The sequence below is a fragment of the Mus musculus genome, chromosome 13 (genome assembly GCF_000001635.26).
Source record: "Mus musculus strain C57BL/6J chromosome 13, GRCm38.p6 C57BL/6J".
Classification (NCBI taxonomy): domain Eukaryota; kingdom Metazoa; phylum Chordata; class Mammalia; order Rodentia; family Muridae; genus Mus; species Mus musculus.
In genome coordinates, this window is record NC_000079.6 from 85872670 (window position 1) to 85896737 (window position 24068).

General features: G+C 37.7%; 1 pseudogene; it reads left to right on the top strand.

Annotated features, from left to right (window-relative positions):
* Positions 1–19072: 19072 nt before the first annotated feature.
* Positions 19073–19459, top strand: Gm46396 (annotated as a pseudogene).
* Positions 19460–24068: the final 4609 nt, after the last annotated feature.

A 24068-nucleotide genomic window follows, 5' to 3' on the forward strand; every position in this document is an offset into this window, starting at 1 on the left:
TTTACAGTCATCTTTTCAGCTTGGTTCTGTTCTTCTGAAAGGGATTCTCAGCTGTTATTGCTTATTCTGGTGGGGAGGGGCCTAGTAAATCTGGTCGCTTTCAGGGACTTCCTGAAGCTCTTTTAAATTGTTTCCTTTTCTGCTTAAGAAGATTCCTGGAACATGAAATGTTTCAGTCTGGGAAGAAACAGTTACATAATACAGGTGAAAGAGATAGGGGGATAAAATGAAGAAAAGAAGTCAAAATATTCTTATTTATAGACAATTTAATTTGGAGTATAAAAGACAACCAGGAAGCTTCTCTGGTTTTTAAAACATTGAACACAGGAGCAGAGTACAAAATTAACATGCAAAAATCAGTAGATTTCCTGTATAGGAATAGAAAACATACTGAGAAAGAAAATTAACAATAACCCCAAAACTAATGCAAAATGGATTAAATTGTCTGGGAAGTCTCATTCCTCCTCTTTCCCCTAACTACGCCACTAACACTAAAAAATTCCAAACAAAGGGAAGAAGCCAGAAGCTCAGTTCCACTTTCTCCCTTGGTTGATGCAATCCACCTTCCCACCTAAGAGAGCCCACCCAGGAGTTCAGCTTCTGACCACATATAGGCACAGTTCCAGCTCATGTTCCATGACATGTTATCATCCCTCCACTTAGGATCTATAAAACCCTCTCATCTTAGCTTTGGTTAGCAACTTCTCTGGCCTTCTTCTTTGGGACTGGTGAACATGCCCAGGACTTGCTCCCAATAAACCCGTTTTTATACTTTTCCAATTTGGCCTGGTTTGGCATATTTCATTAGCAGAGAAGCTCCTTATTGGAGCAAAAAAAAACCAAAAAACAAAAAACAAAAAACAAAAAACAAAAACAAAAAAAAAACAAACAAAAACAAACAAAACAAACAAACAAACAAAAAAAACAAAACAAACAAACAAAAAAAAACCTATTAACTATAACCAAGTAACTGAAATACTTGTGTAATCAAACTTCTAAGACATTGAGGAAAAATTAAAACATCAGAAAGTAGTGGATAGTAATGGGACACTGAATCTGTCATCTCAGGCAGAGAAGCTGTGAGGACTCCGTCATGGATCAAATGCTGAAAGAACTGGGATTTCCTTGCCACAATAATGATCATGTATCAGATAAGACCTTGGTTTGAAATGAGAGATTCGTTTGTCCATTTGGTCTCTGTTGTGTTTCTCTGTTAACAGTTCTTGACACACATAAAGAACATGACTACAATCCCAAACCATATGACTTTAGGGAAATCACTGATTCTAAGATTTATTTGTAATATTTACTAGTATCTTCAGACTGAAGTGTCAAGTTTCGCTAAATAGTCCACAAAGTTTGATGGATAATAGCAACTACAATTATTTCACTACTTCTTTTGTAGCCTTATTTTAGGGGATTAAAACATTCCCTCCTGTGATGATGCTCCTTAAGCCATTAGGTAAACAACTCAAAATTGCTTCAGGCAGTCACTGGAGTTCTTCTTCCTAGGGTAAATAACCCAATTTGCAAACCTCTGAAGCTAGAGCAGATACCCGAAAGTCACAGAAATTGAGCAGACTAGAAGAAAAAGATGATAATTAACATCCCCTAGCTACTAATGCTGTGACCTACAGGGGGGCTACCTGCCTGCAAGAAACTCTGGTGCAATAATGCCACAGATGTTATTGGAGCAAAGAACACCTTTTAAAACTCACTTCATCAGATGGAGCCTTAACCTGACACTGCTGAAATGACTAAGAACCTGAGACTAGATATGTGATCAGTATAAGGGGAAAGGTAATACTATAATTTTGCTAAAAGGGACATAGCAATAAAATGAATCTTAGTGACAAATTGTGATACACTGGTTATTTAACAGCTTCAGAGACTGAAATATTCCATCCTGCAGGGAAGTACTTTAAGCAGGAAGGTAAACAACTCAATATTCCTTCAGAAAGTTGTCTCTACAACTGACCAAATTCAATAGACCTCTCCTTCAGGTAAACAAGTCAAGCTTCAAAGAATACCCAGACTAGACTAGCTAACTGCCTGGATGAAGCAGAAACCAGCCAATCTTCCTGTGAGGTTTAGATCAATTGAGTCCGTTTTAAATGACATTTTCCAACGTGTCAATTTGCCTACAGTCTATATGTTCCAGGTTCTAAACTTTTGTGAGCTATCAGCTGACTGGAATAGGTAGGCTTTGGTGATGCAGCTTTCTCTGAGTCATTTCTGCTTCTGTAAGTAACCCGGAAAAAAAAAAAAAAAAAAAAAAAAAACCTTATTGGTTCAGTTAGTTGGACTTTGGTGGTATCTATATTTTGGTCTGTTATAGGGTCCCTATTTGGGATGAATATACATGTGTATAGCATTCCCCATAAAAATTTTGTCATACGAAATGGATATATTCCGTTTATTATTTACTATATACCAGAGTGATATTTTCATTGCACAGTTATATGCATAAGATTCAATAGTTTGAAGAATATGCTAGAGATGGTCATTAAAGCTTGAAACCTTTAGAAATATCATGATCATAAAATTTTTCAACTATTTTTCTCTGACGGGACTTTAATGTTATCTGAACCACCTTTCAATAGTTCTTCATAGAGTTGCTTTGAAGCAGCAGTGTTGAATGGTCATGACACAGATGATACTACCTGTACATCTGAAAACATAAATTATCTGCAAAAATCTGCTGAGCCCTTAAATTAATTTAATTTAATTGTCCTTGAAAAATATGAGAGCATCATGTAGAATAGGGTTGCCTGGTTGTAAGGTTCATCTGTAAGTGGAGACTGTGATCACTGGCATTATGTTGATGTCAAACTTTATGTTTAAAACTTTAAAATTTCTGTGCCTAAGAGAACTATAAAGCAAAATTTGTCTTTCAAATGTCAAGGGTTATTAATGGTTGATTTCTTCAATTGCCTGATCATGCACAACTTTAACAAGCTTGTTTATGCAAGGTAGTATGTCATGAGGTCAACCACTTCTTCTGTTTCTGAAAACAAAGGTTTGCTTTCCAGGACAGGACAGGAAAACAGAATATAACTTTGTTTCTCTGCTTTTATAAACCCTGACTGATGTGTCTGGGTTTTACATTTGAGAATCTCTAGTCCCAGGTTTAGAGTTGACACCAGTGAATGAATAAAATCTACTTCTGTAATAAAATGTATCGTGGTCCAACTGGTGAATCTCTAAACTACCCAGACCCATAACAGAAAGTACTATTGTAACTCACTTTTCTCACTTAATTAGAACATAATTAATTTAGAACAGCTCATTGATGTTACTGGAAATTGTATTAGCATTTTATTTTGGCTCATAATATTTTTTTATTAATTTTTTATTAGGTATTTAACTCATTTACATTTCCAATGCTATACCAAAAGTCCCCCATACCCACCCACCCCCACTCCCCTACCCACCCACTCCCCCTTTTTGGCCCTGGTGTTCCCCTGTACTGGGGCATATAAATTTTGTGTGTCCAATGGGCCTCTCTTTCCAGTGATGGCCGACTAGGCCATCTTTTGATACATATGCAGCTAGAGTCAAGAGCTCCGGGGTACTGGTTAGTTCATAATGTTGTTCCACCTATAGGGTTGCAGATCCCTTTAGCTCCTTGGGTACTTTCTCTAGCTCCTCCATTGGGAGCCCTGTGATCCATCCATTAGCTGACTGTGAGCATCCACTTCTGTGTTTGCTAGGCCCAGGCATAGTCTCACAAGAGACAGCTACATCTGGGTCCTTTCAATAAAATCTTGCTAGTGTATGCAATGGTGTCAGCGTTTGTATGCTGATTATGGGGTGGATCCCTGGATATGGCAGTCTCTACATGGTCCATCCTTTCATCTCAGCTCCAAACGTTGTCTCTGTAAGTCCTCCAAGGGTGTTTTGTTCCCACTTCTAAGGAGGGGCATAGTGTCCACACTTCAGTCTTCATTTTTCTTGAGTTTCATGTGTTTAGGAAATTGTATCTTATATCTTGGGTCCTAGGTTTTGGGCTAATATCCACTTATCAGTGAGTACATATTATGTGAGTTCCTTTGTGAATGTGTTACCTCACTCAGGATGATGCCCTCCAGGTCCATCCATTTGGCTAGGAATTTCATAAATTCATTCTTTTTAATAGCTGAGTAGTACTCCATTGTGTAGATGTACCACATTTTCTGTATCCATTCCTCTGTTGAGGGGCATCTGGGTTCTTTCCAGCTTCTGGCTATTATAAATAAGGCTGCTATGAACATAGTGGAGCATGTGTCCTTCTTACCAGTTGGGGCATCTTCAGGGTATATGCCCAGGAGAGGTATTGCTGGATCCTCCGGTAGTACTATGTCCAATTTTCTGAGGAACCGCCAGACTGATTTCCAAGGTGGTTGTACAAGCCTGCAATCCTACCAACAATGGAGGAGTGTTCCTCTTTCTCCACATCCACGCCAGCATCTGCTGTCACCTGAATTTTTGATCTTAGCCATTCTGACTGGTGTGAGGTGGAATCTCAGGGTTGTTTTGATTTGCATTTCCCTGATGATTAAGGATGTTGAACATTTTTTCAGGTGCTTCTCTGCCATTCGGTATTCCTCAGGTGAGAATTCTTTGTTCAGTTCTGAGCCCTATTTTTTAATGGGGTTTTTTGATTTTCTGAAGTCCACCTTCTTGAGTTCTTTATATATGTTGGATATTAGTCCCCTATCTGATTTAGGATAGGTAAAGATCCTTTCCCAATCTGTTGGTGGTCTTTTTGTCTTATTGACGGTGTCTTTTGCCTTGCAGAAACTTTGGAGTTTTATTAGGTCCCATTTGTCAATTCTCGATCTTACAGCACAAGCCATTGCTGTTCTGTTCAGGAATTTTTCCCCTGTGCCCATATCTTCAAGGCTTTTCCCCACTTTCTCCTCTATAAGTTTCAGTGTCTCTGGTTTTATGTGAAGTTCCTTGATCCACTTAGATTTGACCTTAGTACAAGGAGATAAGTTTGGATCGATTCACATCCTTCTACATGATAACAACCAGTTGTGCCAGCACCAATTGTTGAAAATGCTGTCTTTCTTCCACTGGATGGTTTTAGCTCCCTTGTCGAAGATCAAGTGACCATAGGTGTGTGGGTTCATTTCTGGGTCTTCAATTCTATTCCATTGGTCTACTTGTCTGTCTCTATACCAGTACCATGCAGTTTTTATCACAATTGCTCTGTAGTAAAGCTTTAGGTCAGGCATGGTGATTCCACCAGAGGTTCTTTTATCCTTGAGAAGAGTTTTTGCTATCCTAGGTTTTTTGTTATTCCAGATGAATTTGCAAATTGCTCCTTCTAATTCGTTGAAGAATTGAGTTGGAATTTTGATGGGGATTGCATTGAATCTGTAGATTGCTTTTGGCAAGATAGCCATTTTTACAATGTTGATCCTGCCAATCCATGAGCATGGGAGATACTTCAATCTTCTGAGATCTTCTTTAATTTCTTTCTTCAGAGACTTGAAGTTTTTATCATACAGATCTTTTACTTCCTTAGTTAGAGTCACGCCGAGATATTTTATATTATTTGTGACTATTCAGAAGGGTGTTGTTTCCCTAATTTCTTTCTCAGCCTGTTTATTCTTTGTATAGAGAAAGGCCATTGACTTGTTTGAGTTTATTTTATATCCAGCTACTTCGCCGAAGCTGTTTATCAGGTTTAGGAGTTCTCTGGTGGAATTTTTGGGGTCACTTATATATACTATCATATCATCTGCAAAAAGTGATATTTTGACTTCCTCTTTTCCTATTTGTATCCCCTTGATCTCCTTTTGTTGTCGAATTGCTCTGGCTAATATTTCAAGTACTATGTTGAAAAGGTAGGGAGAAAGTGGGCAGCCTTGTCTAGTCCCTGATTTTAGTGGGATTGCTTCCAGCTTCTCTCCATTTACTTTGATGTTGGCTACTGGTTTGCTGTAGATTGCTTTTATCATGTTTAGATATGGGCCTTGAATTCCCGATCTTTCCAGAACTTTTATCATGAATGGCTGTTGGATCTTGTCAAATGCTTTTTCTGCATCTAACGAGATGATCATGTGGCTTTTGTCTTTGAGTTTGTTTATATAATGGATTACATTGATGGATTTTCGTATATTAAACCATCCCTGCATCCCTGGAATAAAACCTACTTGGTCAGGAGGGATGATTGCTTTAATGTGTTCTTGGATTCGGTTAGCTGGAATTTTATTGAGGATTTTTGCATCAATATTCATAAGAGAAACTGGTCTGAAGTTCTCTATCTTTCTTGGATCTTTCTGTGGTTTAAATATCAGAGTAATAGTGGCTTCATAAAATGAGTTGGGTAGAGTACCTTCTACTTCTATCTTGTGAAAAAGTTTGTGCAGAACTGGAATTAGATCTTCTTTGAAGGTCTGATAGAACTCTGCACTAAACCCGTCTGGTCCTGGGCTTTTTTTGGCTGGGAGACTATAACTGCTTCTATTTCTTTAGGGGATATGGGACTGTTTAGAAGGTCAACTTGATCCTGATTCAACTTTGGTACCTGGTATCTGTCCAGAAATTTGTCCATTTCGTCCAGGTTTTCCAGTTTTGTTGAGTATAGCCTTTTGTAGAAGGATCTGATGGTGTTTTGGATTTCTTCAGGATCTGTTGTTATGTCTCCCTTTTCATTTCTGATTTTGTTAATTACGATTTTCTCCCTGTGCCCTTTAGTGAGTCTAGCTAAGGGTTTATCTATCTTGTTGATTTTCTCAAAGAACCAACTCCTCGTTTGGTTAATTCTTTGAATAGTTCTTCTTGTTTCCACTTGGTTGATTTCACCCCTGAGTTTGATTATTTCCTGCCGTCTACTCCTCTTGGGTGAATTTGCTTCCTTTTTTTCTAGAGCTTTTAGATGTGTTGTCAAGCTGCTAGTATGTGCTCTCTCCCGTTTCTTCTTTGAGGCACTCAGAGCTATGAGTTTCCCTCTTAGAAATGCTTTCATTGTGTCCCAAAGGTTTGGGTACGTTGTGGCTTCATTTTCATTAAACTCTAAAAAGTCTTTAATTTCTTTCTTTATTCCTTCCTTGACCAAGGTATCATTGAGAAGAGTGTTGTTTAGTTTCCACGTGAGTGTTGGCTTTCTATTATTTTTTTTGTTATTGAAGATCAGCCTTTGTGCATGGTGATCTGATAGGATGCATGGGACAATTTCAATATTTTTGAATCTGTTGAGGCCTGTTTTCTGACCTATTATGTGGTCAATTTTGGAGAAGGTACCATGAGGTGCTGAGAAGAAGGTATATCCTTTTGTTTTAGGATAAAATGTTCTGTAGATATTTGTCAGAACCATTTGTTTCATCACTTCTGTTACTTTCAGTGTGCCCCTGTTTAGTTTCTGTTTCCATGATCTGTCCATTGGTGAAAGTGGTGTGTTGAAGTCTCCCACTATTATTGTGTGAGGTGCAATGTGTGCTTTGAGCTTTACTAAAGTTTCTTTAATGAATGTGGCTGCCCTTGTATTTGGAGCATAGATATTCAGAATTGAGAGTTCCTCTTGCAGGATTTTATTTTTGATGAGAACGAAGTGCCCCTCCTTGTCTTTTTTGATGACTTTGGGTTTGAAGTCAATCTTATCGGATATTAGGATGGCTACTCCAGCTTGTTTCTTCATACCATTTGCTTGGAAAATTGTTTTCCAGCCTTTCATTCTGAGGTAGTGTCTATCTTTTTCTCTGAGATGTGTTTCCTGTAAGCAGCAAAATGTTGGGTCCTGTTTGTGTAGCCAGTTTGTTAGTCTATGTCTTTTTATTGGGGAGTTGAGACCATTGATGTTAAGAGATATTAAGGAAAAGTAATTGCTGCTTCCTGTTATTTTTGTTGTTAAAATTGGCATTCTGTTCTTGTGGCTGTCTTCTTTTAGGTTTGTTGAGGGATTACCTTCCTGTTTTTTCTAGGGCGTTGTTCCCGTTCTTGTATTGTTTTTTTTCTGTTATTATCCTTTGAAGGGCTGGATTCGTGGAGAGATAATGTGTGAATTTGGTTTTGTCGTGGAATACTTTGGTTTCTCCATCTATGGTAATTGAGAGTTTGGCTGGGTATAGTAGCCTTGGCTGGAATTTGTGTTCTCTTAGTGTCTGTATAACATCTGTCCAGGCTCTTCTGGCTTTCATAGTCTCTGGTGAAAAATCTGGTGTAATTCTGATAGGCTTGCCTTTATATGTTACTTGACCTTTTTCCCTTACTGCTTTTAGTATTCTATCTTTATTTAGTGCATTTGTTGTTCTGATTATTATGTGTCGGGAGGAATTTCTTTTCTGGTCCAGTCTATTTGGAGTTCTGTAGGCTTCTTGTATGTTCATAGGCATCTCTTTCTTTAGATTTGGGAAGTTTTCTTCAATAATTTTGTTGAAGATGTTTCCTGGTCCTTTGAGTTGAAAATCTTCATTCTCATCCACTCCTATTATCCGTAGGTTTGGTCTTCTCATTGTGTCCTGGATTTCCTGGATATTTTGAGTTAGGATCTTTTTGCATTTTCCATTTTCTTTGATTGTTGTGCCGATGTTCTCTATGGAATCTTCTGCACCTGAGATTCTCTCTTCCATCTCTTGTATTCTGTTGCTGATGCTCGAATCTATGGTTCCAGATTTCTTTCCTAGGGTTTCTATCTCCAGTGTTGCCTCACTTTGAGTTTTCTTTATTGTGTCTACTTCCCTTTTTAGGTCTAGTATGGTTTTGTTCATTTCCATCACCAGTTTGTATGTTTTTTCCTCTTTTTCTGTAAGGACTTCTACCTGTTTGATTGTGTTTTCCTGTTTTTCTTTAAGGACTTGTAACTCTTTAGCAGTGTTCTCCTGTATTTCTTTAAGTGATTTATTAAAGTCCTTCTTGATGTCCTCTACCATCATCATGAGATATGCTTTTAAATCTAGGTCTAGGTTTTCAGGTGTGTTGGGGTGTCCTGGACTGGACGAAGTGGGAGTGCTGGGTTCTGATGATGGTGAGTGGTCTTGGTTCCTGTTAGTAAGATTCCTACGTTTACCTTTCGCCATCTGGTAATCTCTGGAGTTAGTAGTTATAGTTGACTCTGTTTAGAGATTGTTCTTCTGGTGATTCTTTTATCATCTATCAGCATACCTGGGAGACAGATTCTCTCCTCTGAGTTTCAGTGCTCAGAGCACTCTCTGCTGGCAAGCTCTCTTACAGGGAAGGTGCGCAGATATCTTGTTTTTGGACCTCCTCCTGGCCGAAGAAGAAGGCCCAAAACAGGTCCTTTCTCAGAAGCTGTGTTGCTTTGGCAGTTCCCAGAAACTGTCAGCTTCTGTAGTGCAGACTCTCACCTGTGCAGACTAAATTCCTAAGTTCCAGGGAGTCCCGGAATCAAGATGGCGACCGCTGCTGCTGAGGCTGAGGCCGCCTCCCAAGCCAGGCGGACACCTGTCCTCTGGTCCGGAAGGTGGCTGGCTGTCTGCGGCCCGCCAAGGGTGCTGCCTCAGCGGCTCTGTGCTTCCGCCTGTCCCAGAAGCTGTCTGGTTCTCTGGCGCACCCTCTCACCTGTTCAGACTAATTTCCTAAGTTCTGCTGAGACCCGGAGGCTCATAATATTTTTAAATAATTTGTACCTGACATTCTCAGAGTGTTTCAATAGATTTATTTGGAGGTTCTCACATAGTTAATAATATTGCTATTGTTCCTATGGAAGATAGTAAATGCCAAGATTATCTATGCATATTGTGTTTTCCTACAAAATGAAAATTTTGGGCTTACTTTTTAAAATTTAGCATGATTCTTGTTTTTGTGGTTTCTTGTCACAGAAAGAGATTATTGGGTTCTTAATAAGCATTACTATCAGTAATGTGTAGTTTTAAGTTTACAGTATACTAAATGACCAAATTACAAGGGTAAAGCTTTCATATTATTGTCTCCACTCTATAAATGACTGGTTTCTACTTCACACCTGTTTTTTCCTTACAACAGATCTTTCATTTTTCTTCTTTTCTACTTCACAATGCAAGGTTAGGCAGTCTTAAAATCTTATATCTGTATGGGTCTAAGCACAAATTTCTAAATCCCAAGGTGTTGGCCAGGCAACTGTTGTCTATACTTTGCAAACACTTACACCTAATGGTAGAGATGTCTCTTGCTCCCTAGCTACTTTTGTCCTTTTGTTCTTTGTTTTATAGCAGAAAGTTGGCATTCTGTCCTTGAAAAAACATGTTACATTGAATATAGAAAAGCTTGTGAATAGAGAAAAGGATGGTCATATATTATGGTGAGAAATGTATTCATTAGGCAACTGTTAATGTCCCAATTCTCACAGAGACTATAAAACTACAATGTTAATGCTTGACACTTGTGGTGATTTTTACTGGTCGCTCTAGTCCTAAGGCTTTTCAGTTCTTTTGCTGCAGCTAATGACACTCAGCCATGCTTCACTATGCAACCTGTTTACTCATTCTTAATCGAGTCAATCCTTTTCTCCAGTCATTAAACTGACATTGTCAATTGAAGAAGCAAGAGTGTTGAAAGCAAAGGCTGAGAAATAACACACTGTTAAGCATTTCTGAGAGGGACAAGGAGACTGTTCTTCTGTATGCTAGCACAAGGTACATGCAACACTAGCAAATAGAAAGAATAGCTTCCATATTCACATATCTTTAAAATACCCAGATGGATCTATAAAATATCTAGGGGCCCTAAGTTCACGAACTATGAATTTAACGTTTGCATTCCACAGATGATGAAATAGGTACCAAGAAGTTTTAGGTGATGCAGGCAAGAAATGTGGCTAATCATTTGTTACCCTAAAATCAGAAGATACATATTTCTACTAAGTGGTTCAAAATGATGCAGATTGACTTTAGAGCTCATGAGTAGCCTTGACACTCGTAAATATTTCCAAATACATTTTAATGAATTTGTATTACCCAAGTAAGACTGCTTTTGAAGTAATATGTTCTATAAATTAATTTCCCCCTTCTAACATATTACATTAATCCTACACTGCCCAAAAGTGCATCTCTCAGAGTCTAAAAAGGAAGAAATTGCTGTTTTCTCAAACCCATCTTGATCACATTCTTGCAAACTTGGCCCTTCTAAATATACCTCAGCAAGGACAGTACACTGATTATGCAAATGAATTCACTACTTTCTAGGTCACAGCAGGCAGCATTAGACATAGAATGTGCCAACAGGAATATCAGGGGGCTCCTGTTGCAAGACTGTAATGGCTTCTGACAAACTTTGACTAGAATGGAAGAGGATACGTAACTCTTCTCTCAATGCTCACTTGGAAGATTTGAAGTTTGAGACTATTCTGCTGTAGAAAGGACCTCATGTTGTTTAGCTGCCCAGGTTGGAGGGCAAGAAGTAAATTTGACTCATTCTACTCTATTATTAACCCTGCACAGTCTTGGAAATTGTTTGGATCCTAAATCTGAATAAATTTGCTGATTTTAAGTGAGAGCAGAGGACAAATATTAAACTATAATTGCTAACTCATTGTTAACATATGCCAGGAAGACTTAACTACACAATTCTGGCTAATTGGGTTCCTCTGATGCAAAACAAATGCCAACACTGTTATTCACCCAAGATCATCCGGAAGGTTGACATGTACTTAAATGTAGAGACAGTTCGTTAGCATTCTAAGTTAAAGCATTTCATTATTCCCCAAGTTCTCTTCCACTGTAGGTCAAAATATCTTATTTGAGTAGATATTTATATTGAAAAAGGAGTATAGTCTGGAAACCATGGGATAAATCCCGGTTTGCACTGCTGATGATTTGGCTCTAGATACACATGGTACCCTAGAAATGCTCTGAACCTTGCCAAAGCTTCTGTTATCTCCTTAGGAGATAAAGTGATTATAAGTCCATGAAAGGACATTGCTGCTGTGCTAGATGTTTAAAAATCTCAAGACATCATTATGCTAACAACAAGGAACACTGTGGCCACATTATCTATCATATTTTCCTATTTCTTAATTTTGTGCTTAAGCCTTTTCATATTTTGCTAAGTTTTAGGGACAAAAGAAAGTTATCTCTAGAAAGCTTGCACTTAAGATATAATAAATATGCATTAAACCAACACATTAGCATAAGATAAATGTATTTCAAATATCTAATGTATAGCATGGTAGTCAAAATAGTGTACAAATGATATACTAGAAATTTCTAACAGAATATTCTGTAAGTAATCTTATTGTATCTACACAAGGAGAGCTAATTTTGAGAGGGGTTTATGTGAAATTATAGTACTTATTTCACATTGCATAAATACAAAGTATCATTTTAACTGATTCATATTTCTATTAACTCTATTTTTATTAATTCTGTCTCATTAAAGATATTAAAGATATAATGTGTCTTAGAAAGTACAATAGTAATTTTCATTTTGCAGAGTTCTTTTTTATTGGCTCAGTACTTTCAGATCCATATCATTTGATGTTTATTCAACACTCAGGAACAGTGCTATCTATAATGGTTCTCATTTTCCTGTGTGTTACTTGAGTGTCTCTAAACACAAAACTCATTCCTCTGTGTTTCTCTGCAGCTTATAGATGTGCAATCAAGTGCTGACCATGCTTTGGATCACTTTCTGTCTTTGAGTGAACATTGGCATAAGCTGTTCCAAAAGTGTACAAATGTGCCCTTTGTTCCTGCAGATGTATGCTTTATAAAATGAACACAGAATGCAGACGACTGATTTCAAACTCTGCCCTAATATTCTTCAGCATCCTGATCAAGACCTCAGCTCCTTAGAAAGTCAATGTACGAACAGTTAGTGGTAATTATACCCATGGGGAGGAAATGAGGTCACAGAATAAGCAGAGCTCTGAACTCAATAATGCCTGGTACAGGGAAGAAACTCAAGAGTTGCTCACTAGCCTTTCCTCGTTCTTCTGTTATTATCTACTTGACACACATACTTCTGCTCTTTGTGTATCAATTACTTCCATAAATGACTAATTTTCTACATTTAACCACATGGGGGTTTCCATAAATAATTAAGTCCTGATTTTTAAAATAATTGAAAACATTTTTACAAGCTTTAAATAATTTTACACTGGAAATGCTATATTTATGATGTTGAGTGTTTTGTTAATATATAGATAGATAGATAGATATAGATATTGATATTAAGAAATTAAGGTAGTTCTCCTCCTAAGATACTATGATAAACCAAAAGAACAGTTATATAGAGTGCAGTCCAATGGTTTGGCACTCAAACACCTAGCATTGTAATAAGCAATCCTTCTGGGTTCTTTTAGCATTCCCCCAGGAAGGAGCATTAATGATTAGTCAGTAACTCACTCTTGTTCAGGATTTGTCAGATCCCTGCAATAGTGGGGAAAATTACATGCCTTTTCTTCTTTAAATCAGTTTGCAGATAAATGAATACCAATCAAGTTTGTGTTTGAACTACAGAAATGGTGCATTTCCTTGCAAGCAAATTTCTTGAACATAAATTAAACGTCAGGGATATACATCTCTGAGAAATGTTTGCAGGCCTCGACCCTCATGCACAGACCTAAATCTTCAGACTCATTTAATGTTAAACTTAGAATTTTATCTTAAATTCATGGAGTTTGACAAGAGCTGCAGAAGAGAGGTGTGAAAGAAAGTGCAGACCTTTGTTTAAATGTAATAAATTCATCTTCAATCACTGACAAGTTTCTACAAGAGAAAAACTGCCAAGTATTGTTTGTAGCAAAGCCCAGAATAACTCAATGAAGATTACACCTTGATTTATTTTTCATTTCAAATTGTGTTTGTGTATGTGTTTCCTCCCCCTTCCACCCACTCATTTCCCTCTCTCTGATCTTCTTTATACTAGAAGTTTTGGCAGAACAAAGGTGTCAGAAGAAATTCAGGCAGGCTGACTGGATGTTGCCTGAACACACAATGCAGTTTGCAGGGTTTTCAGAAAAATAGAGCCCAGTTATTAAATCCCAAGCACTTTTTCTAACTGAAGAGAAAAAAGATGAAAAAAAGAAAAAAGACAAAAACCAGGATTACCAACATAACATGACAAAATGCCTCCATTTAGAGTCACTAGTCATTTAAGATTTGATTACATTGAAAAAGCTTGTATTTGTAAGTGGTCCATAATCCCATCAACATAAAAAATCAGAATAAGAAAAGTTCACTTGTTCTCTGAACTTTATTTTCACTATTTAATAGAATGAACTGTAGGCTGGGTACCTACTGTTTGCTGGTTATCCCAAAAAAATAAACTGTAATGGTGACATCATTCATTAAAATGAATCTTTTCTTATTTCTACTGAATTCTTTGTAAGTGAAGCTACTTTCTTAGATAATTGTATCCCTGATTATGCAGTTTTTTAATGTTTCCTACAATAAGAAATATTAAAACATAATTAATGTCAAAATAAGACCTATATAATAATGTCAAAATGTAATAATTTGGATAGATGTAGCAGGTGCTTCATATGTTGGAGGAAAACTTTGTATATGTGTGGGAAGCGGATGAGCGGACTGAGGCATGATGAGGGAAGAACCTGTAGTAAAATCAACTCAAAGATATGTATGTGGGTAAGAGCAACGCCAAACATTTTGGTGGCCTCAGTTACTTAGATAGCAGTCACTTAATTCTCACAGGATACCTTTATTGTTTGGTTTTCCGTGCTGGAAAGACGAAGTAATCACTAAGGCTGTGGAAATTCCAACTTGCATTTTTCTCTATTCACCAGGCCTTGAGAAACAGCTTTCTCTTTAGTCAGTGGCAGGAAATATGAAAATTTTAAGATATCTAAGTATACTGATACAGAATCATTTCTGAGACAGAGGATTTTTGACTTTTGCTTACAAAAATATAAATTGCTTGGGAAAGACAAAATCAAAGAGTTGGAGATATTGAAAGAGGTTAAACTTTTGTAAACTAACTTTGGGAAGAATTAATATGAAATGAACTTACATTCACATGAGACTCCAGGAGTTAAGGACTATCCAACTAACTCCAAAGGTCTTGGCAGTGTGGTTCTATCTTTGTAGTATATGATGTCCCAGAAGAGTTAAAAATAAAGAACTTCAAAGGTTAATAGGAGCCAGGAGGTGGTGGCACACGACTTTAATCCTAGCACTTGGGAGGCAGAGGCAGGCAGATTTCTGAGTTAAAGGCCAACCTGATCTACAGAGTGAGTTCCAGGACAACCTGAGCTACACAGAGAAACCCTGTCTCGAAAAACCAAAAAAAAAAAAAAAGAAAAAGAAAGAAAAAGAAAAAAAAGAAAAGAAAAGAAAAGAAAAGAAAAGAAAGAAAGAAAGAAAGAAAGAAAGGTTAATAGACATATTGGCATAGACATAAAATAAATATGCGTTATAATTTTCAATTAATTTCTAAACAAAGAAGCAACAAAATTCAATGTTACTTTTAGAACAGAGGCATACATGCCCAGGAATGTTGAAACAAATTTGCTAACAGAGACAAAAGCTCCACTGGAGAATAAAACATGATATTTGTGTAATGTTTTCAACCAGCAGCAATTACTTTAATGTTATTACTACTAGATGAAATAAATTTGTATAGTCACTTATAGTATTATATGTATTATTAATAGTGTTTTGCAACTTTACTTTTAAAATTTAATCTCAAATCTACCAAATATTCAATATCTCTGTTAATAGAACATACAATTATTTCTCCTAGTGAAACAGATTATCCTTAGAGGGTCCATCAGACACCAACCAATATGCTGCTAAACAGTCACAATGGCATCTTTTGACCATATTCAAGATCAGAAGTTTTTTAATCTTAGACTAGTAGGATAACCATTTTTAGCTCACATCTTCATATTATTTCAACAGAAGAGAGTCTGGAAGATAGGAGGAGGCCAACAAAAGCTTAGGATGAAAATAAAGTAATGAAGGAATGAGAAGTAAGTGTATATAGTCAAATTTCATAATGCAAGAGAAAGAAAATATCCATATGACTCCCAATGTTACGTACAATGAACATACATGAGTAAAAATAAATAAGTGGGTTTTTTTTTTTAAGGCTTAGATGTTCATTAAGGTTCAGAATTGATACTCATATTTGAAAATCTCCATTGTGGCATGTTTCTTCAATTTTGGAAAGATCCAAAATTGAGAAGAGAATGATTTTCATTCTCCAGTCATTAGTAGTCTTCTGTAAGATATATTTTATTCATTTATCTTTCTTTAGAGAAGAATTATCAGGGCAAAATGTAATATTCCTGTGTTACTATCATCATGTAAAGGACATAGGTATGTATCCAACTGCTTGGGTAATGTGACACTTGGGCTTTAAGTAGCTTTAACTTTCTATCTTCCATCTGCAATTTTTGGTGATGAATAGTATAATGCAGGTCCTATACTAGATATCAAGCTAAATAACAGGGTTTGGAATGAGGAAAGGAAAGGGAGAAATAGAATAGGATTATAATTTCAACAGACAAAAGAAATAGTTTAAAAAGGTATACCCAGGCCTAAAGTATCCAGTAACAAATTGTGCCCATAGGAGTTGGAGGTACGATCATTTCTGGATCTGAAGATTAGAATCCAGCTCTCCAAAAGAAGGAAGGTAACTGAGACTAGTAACTGTAGTTTCCTGAATTCCATTTACAGTGTACCACAAGATAATGAGGGACCCTTCCCCCAGTTGGTTCTGATTGGTAAATAAAGATGATGACAGTCAATGGCAGTGCAAATAGAGGTGAGACTTTTAGGATTTCCAGGCTAGGGACAGACAGGAGTAGGAAAGAGATATTCCATGTTGGGAGGAAGAGACCCCAACCCTGAGCCATGTAGGACAGAAAGCATAGCTGCCAAGTAGGAGCCAGGGGACTGAGGCCCAAGAGGGCTGCATGTCTGGGTTCAGGGCAGCAAAGATGGAGTATAGACTTCAGTAAATAATAACTCAGGCATATCAGAGGGAAAGTGGATTAGCCACATGGAGGTTAGGAAGTGGCCAAACCATTAAGCTGTTTAAAGCATATAAAAATAAAAAGGCTGTGTGTATGTGTCTTTCATTAAGAGCAAAGAACATTGGGGCTGGTAGGCCTCCACCACTGCAGGTATTGATTTGAGTAGCATTAATTTGGTACCATAATTGGTAGATACCTAAAGACACCACTAAGCAGAGCAAACAAAGTGTAAAATATTAAAAGGCAAACTTGGTATAAGTATAGCAGAAGAGCTTTACAAGAACAATAGTCTGCTCCTAATTTTATCTATACATAATTGGTCTACATAGTTAGCTTGAGAACATCCAGAGCTACAAAGTGAGACTTAAAAGAAGGAAAGAGAGGAGAGAGAGGGCAAAGGGGGCAGGGAGAGAAAGAGAAAGAGAAAGAGAAAGAGAAAGAGAAAGAGAAAGAGAAAGAGAAAGAGAGAAAGAGAGAGAAAGAGAAAGAGAAAGAGAAAGAGAAAGAGAAAGAGAAAGAGAAAGAGAAAGAGAAAGAGAAAGAGAAAGAGAAAGAGAAAGAGAAAGAGAAAGAGAAAGAGAAAGAGAGAGCCAGAAATTTTTCAATTATTTGAATATTAGGTATCAATTATGGTTGAATTACAGTTTTGTTAGTAGATTGGATGTGACTTGATTACTAAAAATGTTAAAACAAGGGTAGGAATGATAGACTTGTAATTAGGAAATCCTAGAATTCAAGGCACAGGGATACAAATTGAAATGATAATCCGGTCTTTATCCTGCTGTTTTTTCAGTCTTGTGATCATTTTCTTTATTATTCTGGGTTACCTTTGACTAGCTGTCAGTAAGGATGCACTAGTGATTGCCAACTGTAATTCATTCTATAATATAATATGTTCTGTAAATTAATTTTAAGAAACAGTCATATAATTTCTCCTTCAAAATCCTATTCTTTATAGATTGGTTAATTACAGTGACATGGTATTTCACTCTTTTTTAATAGTTCTGTGTGTCTTCCATAAGTTTTGGTTTTGGGGTTGTTTGTTTGTTTTTGTTGTTGTTGTTGGTTGGTTGGTTGGTTGGTTTTTTCGAGACAGGGTTTCTCTGTATAGCCCTGGCTGTCTGGCTGTCCTGGAACTCACTTTGTAGACCAGGCTTGCCTCAAACCCAGAAATCTGCCTGTCTCTGCCTCCCAAGTGCTGGGATTAAAGGCATGTGCCACCACCACCCGGCTCTTCTGTAAGTTTTAACCTCCCATCTTTTACAGTATATATATTATAGCATATAAGTATTATGTATTACAACATCTATACAGTATGTGGATATATAGCACATGTATGTATATAATCAGGAATCAATAATTTTTCAAATTAATGATTGTTTTCAGGATCATCCATTTACTGAAATATGTTTCATGCTTTCTAAAATGACTTGTTATTTGTTTTCAGCCATGTTGTGCTTAATATGACATGTGCTGATACTATAAGTGCACTAGAGCTGATTATTAAATATTTGGGAATTTTGTACTGATGATTAAATTAACCATTGTAAGAGTATTTATCATCACTTAAATTTTAGTTCTTAAAGCTGAATTGTCCACTTTATACATATAGAACTATTAAGACACTAGAAGAGAATGGTAATAAGGCTTTTTATAGAACTAGAATATAGGCAGTTTCTGTTTGCTTTCATTCTATGAATGTTTTGTGATTCTGAGTTACTATAAGGAAACATTAAAATGGAATTAAATAAGTAATTGCATTCCATCTGTTTAGTCTATTTCGGTGTAATTTTGTAGCTATAAGTAGGAGATAGAACAGCATGATGAGACAAACTTCTGCAAAGCAAACAGGGCAGGAGTATGATTGTAAGAGAAGTTGTTCCAACAGTAAAACCCCTTCTTTACAATAACTGTTTGACACTAGGCCTTACAGTTGAGTTTTATTTCACTTACAGTTTAAATACAGTTGAGATAGTTCAATTTCAAAGTGATAGAATAATGTCTCCTAATTAATAAACAGTATTACAATGTGATCTTATACTAGTATAGGTTCCTCTGTCAAATAAAGTAGTCAGCAAAATGTCAAGGATGTCAAAGAAAATATGTATATGTTAAGAATATAATTATGTAAGAATACATTATACAGGTGTTTCAGTCTGTCTGAGGTGGGCTGTTGTCAAGTAGCAGTGAGGCCAGTGCACCACAGCCATGACAGAGGCTAATGTGAAACCGAAGGCCTATCCCCTCGCAGATGCCCACCTCATCAAGAAGCTGCTGGACCTTGTTCAATAGTCATGGAACTACAAGAAGCTTCAGAAAGGAGCCAATGAAGCCACCAAAACTCTCAACAGAGGCATCTCTGAGTTCATTGTGAAGGCAGCAAATGCTGAGCCCTTGGAGACCATTCTGCACGTCCCTCTGCTATGTGAAGACAAGAATGGCCCCCACATGTTTGTGCACTCCAAGAAGGCTTTAGGGTGAGCCTGTGGCATCTCCAGGCCAGTCATCCCCTGTTCTGTTACCATCAAAGAAGGCTTCAAACTAAAGCAACAGAATCAGTCCATTCAGTAGTCTATTGAAAGGTTCTTGGTGTAGGCTGTGGCCTCTGCTCTTTCCTATCTACTCCTACCCTGTTTGTGTATCATATTGTCTGTTAACATGTACTGTTTTCAGCCAGTTTCTATTACATTGTACTACATATGGTTTTTGTATTTTTATTTTTGTCTTAACGGGGTTGTTTTTCACCATCTCCTCATTCTCTTCTACCATTTTTAGTCTTTAAAAATAATGAAATGAAATGATACCTAAGACAGGTGAAAAGCAGAATGTAACCATTTAACAACAGGAAGCAGGAAAACTTAAGCCAGGGACAGTGGATAAAACTTATTCCACTGGGAAGGGTAGGATGACAGTAACAATGGTCCCTTGTGCCTTTGATATAAGATCTCCATAAGTGTTACCATCACTGAAGAACTTTCTTTGGGTAGCAGTCCCTCCCACCCCTTATCGTTTGAAAAAAAATATAATGTTAGCCCTACGTGTCGGTGTCATTTATTAATGTCCTGTGTGTTTTTGATGTAAATAACCTGATATTCTCCTGTATCTGAGGAAGTATCACTTCAAAGGGATTCTGTGGAAATCATGGCTATTTGGCTAGAACTTATAGCAGAGACAGTGCTAGCAGGAAACATCCTCTCCTTATCTTGGTCCTCCCACAGCATGGGTCAGGTGTATTCTCCCTCACAGGAAGATAGTGATAACATGTTCAGTATTGAGCATCCTAATAAATATGTTCATATTTAATTTAAAAAATAATACATTATATAAGTATGTAAACATATTACATAAATATAAACATTTAATATGTATTTATTATATAATTTTAATATGTTAAGAATATATAATACAAGCTGAGCACTTCCATTATTAACTGGTATCCATCACAAGGAAATTTTGCCAGTTACCCTTCACACTACCAAACAAGTACTCTCTCTCTAGGTTACACCTTGCTCCTTAAGGTCTCCAGAGATTAGAAGTCCTTTTCACAGGAGCTATCACAATCTTCTCTGTAGAACAGGATCTTGGCAGCTTCTTTTTCCTTAACTGGGCAGGAAACACTGTTGCTCCTTGTGATTTGTGACTCAAGCTGACCAGGCATTCAAAAGACAAAAGATATTAGCTCTCTTCTGTGCTCTTCCCCCAACCTTGAGCAGACTAAATAGACCTTAAGTGTTTGCCACAGTTGGACCTTAAGACCCAGGTGGAGTCAATTTCCAACAGAAGTAGACTGCCTGCTGAGCTTGCTTTGCAACATAATCCAGTTGAAACAAAGTAACACATAATTCAGCTGAAACAAAGGATTGGGCACTCCTTATATAAATGCAGTGCTAACTATTAAATCTTGAAACTTTTGTCTTGGCTTCATCCTTCTCTCGCACCCTGACCTTTCTCATTCCCAGCCTCCCTTTCAGTTACCCAGTTTATCCATGGTTGTTGCACAGCTACACCTTTCCTCATGGACTTCTGTATTCCTCTTTTCATCTATCAGACTTACTGTACCAACTAACTTCTGTGTTACTTAATCATACTAGCCAGTATTAACCACAAACTTGTCTGTCAGGTGGAGAACCACCTGGGTACACTGGGAAGTTTTTCTCTCAACAAATTATCAAACGACATTTATTACAATTTAAATTTGTCTATTTATTGGATTTTTGAGACAGAGTCTCTCTATATAGTGTTGGCTATCCAGAAACTTGAAATGTATATCAGACTGGTCTCAAATTCATAGAGATCCACCTGCCTCTGCCACCCTAATGCTGTTATTGACCGTGTGTGCAAACATGCCCGGCATATACATGAACATTATGCAACTCTCCTATAAGTCGAGCCCAAACCTTATATTGCTTACTATTGAGGTAAATTTCCAACCCAAATAAACCCTGGCAAGGAAATCATGACTCAATTAATATGAATACATGCTGTGTGCCTAGATTAGGCAGATCTACCACTACACTAACATCTTCCACATCGATGAGAACCATTAGAACTTGCAGTTTCTTCAGGCCATGTGCTTCTGCTCTGCTTTTCTTCTATTTCCTCCTCTGATCCTCTTCCTCTTCCATTTTTCTCCTTCTTCTCTCTCCCCACCTTCTGCTCCACCTTCCCTTTTATCTGCCCAATCATCAGCTCTCCTTTATTTTACAAATTAAGGTGGGAAGCAGGTTTACAGGAAATCACCTGAGTGCTGACTCATTCCTTGATCACAAACAATCACATAATTAACATCAAATATAATTAGCCCCAGGGCTATCCACAACAGCTTATATCAGTAGCAAACTCTAGGGCTTCTGAAAAAATTAATGGTTTCTTCTTAAATTTCTATAATATTTAGCATCAAACTTGGTGCAAGAAGATTTTTTCACTTCCTTATGTTTTTAACTAAATATAGAGCTATGGCCTCAATACACAAATCATGTCACATTGAACTTATATAGGTGACTTTGTAGTCTTAGGTTTCATTGTGATTAAAATCAAAACTTGTGTGCTCAAAATATTTGATTCCTCAAAACAATCTCTTTAAATATTTTGTAAAATTTAATAATATATGTCAGTAACATATGAAAACTAGTTTTAGCATCATACTTTACATATAGTAATAATTAATATGTTCTATCAATTGTCTATTACCTGTGGGGCATTGGACTATGCTCAGACAGGATAGTCTCCAGTCAAGCTGAGGTCTGAACCTCAGAATGGTGATAATTCACCTACATGACATGGTAGGTGTTACCTCATGCTCCTGGAACTCTGGCTCCTGTCTAAGTCACTGCCTCCCTACGCCCCTACAAGAGAAGCATGGCTAGTAGTCACATAGGGAATGTCCCAAGCTTCTGACCTTCAGGCTAAACTCCTTCCCAGTTACCTAGCAACAGAAAAGATGACAGCATATTTTAAAACTGGCTATTTGGCCCCCCCTTGCTCTCTCTCACTCCTCTCACTCCTTTGTTCTCTTGCTCTTCCTCTCCTCTCCTCTCCTCTCCTCTCACTCTCTCCCTCTTACTCTCTAGCCTTTCCTCTCTCTTTCTCTCTCTCTCTCTCTCTCTCTCTCTCCTCATTTTCTCTCTTTCCCCTTTTGCCTTCTACAATAAAGCTCTAAAACCATAGACAGTCTCTGCTCATCAAGGTCCACTGCACTTGGACGGTGGGAAGGATGGGATAGGCTTTCTCCTAATGAGCCTTTTCTAATCCCCCCCCCCAAGGCCTTCCTGTGCTCCAGCCAACGCCTGCTGTGCTCACTCTTGCCTGTGTGAGAACCTCTCTTCCCTCAGCCCTCTCTCTCATAACCTCGGGCTACAGGGTGTGCCCTGGGGGCCCTTTTGGTTTTGGGGGCTGACCCTTGTCCACCCCCTGTCGAGTGGGTCAGAGGCTTGGACGCTGCGGGGCTGAGTGGAAAGCATCTGGCAGCCTTCCCACGTCTGCCTGTCGAGAGCATAGGTGGAGCTCTTGCTGGAGGTGGCTATTCTCCCTTCCTCCCTCCTTTCTCACTGCTTCCCCACTCCTTCCCTTAGGCCCCATATTTAGTTCCCACAATTACCTATTTATCAACTATATTCTCTCAATCTACACATATTTTTCTTAGCTACATAAGTTGAAAATGTCATAAAACAGCTAAGTCTGTGATCATGATGGTCAGGATAAAGTTACTTTCCACAGATAAAGCAAATTTTACATGCCTTATTCAGAGTAACACATAACTTTATTATTTTTTCCTGTTTTGTAATATAGAAATATTAAAAATTTAACTTTTAAACTTAAATTTAACATTTATACTTTTAATCTTATCACTTTATTAATTGAAAAACATGTATTTATATTTCTTGTATGAGGCAAACTCCTTCTATAATAGATGAGTGGGTTTTTGTGTCCCAAGAACACTGAGTCCATCATAAAAGTCAGGGCATGTATCTAAATTCTTTATTTTGAAAGTTAATGTGCCACCACTGGCCAGCCCCTGGCCAGTCCCAGGCCAGCCCCCCAGGAGCTCCTGGAAACTAAACCACCAACCAAAGAGTACACATGGAGGGACCCATGGCACTGGCCGGATATGTAGCAGAGGATGACCTTGTTGGACATCAGTCCAAGGAGAGGCTCTTGGAGCTGAGGGTGTTTGATGCCCCAAGAAATGCCAGGGCGGGAAGATGGAAGTGAGTGGGTGGGTAGGTGGGGGAGCACCCTCATAGAGGCAGGTGGAGTAAGGAATGGGATATGGGGTTTCTGAAGGAGAGACCTAGAAATGGGGAAACATTTGAAATGTAAATAAGGAAAATATCCAATTGAAAGAAAAAAGAAGTTTATGAATCAGTTTATGAACTAGAAACAACATGAGCACTTCTGAACAAAAGTTTCTTTGTCTCCTCTAAGATCGTAGAAATTTCATAGATAGGAATAAGTTGAACTTTAATTTTAAATATAGGTGACTTGTGAGGAACAGGTGAGCACAGTAGAGAAAGAGAATCTGGGCACATGTGTGGTCTCCCCCCAGCCTTGAGCAGACAGGCTCAGACCTTGTTTGCCACAGTTGCTAGGGTGGAGTCTTCAGGCATAGGGAAAAGCTTGTGTCTGCTGCATTTGTAGCTTCCTGCAAGAAGCTACCTGCTGAGCAGCTGGCCTTGTTTTCCTGACAAGTCAATCATGAGATCCT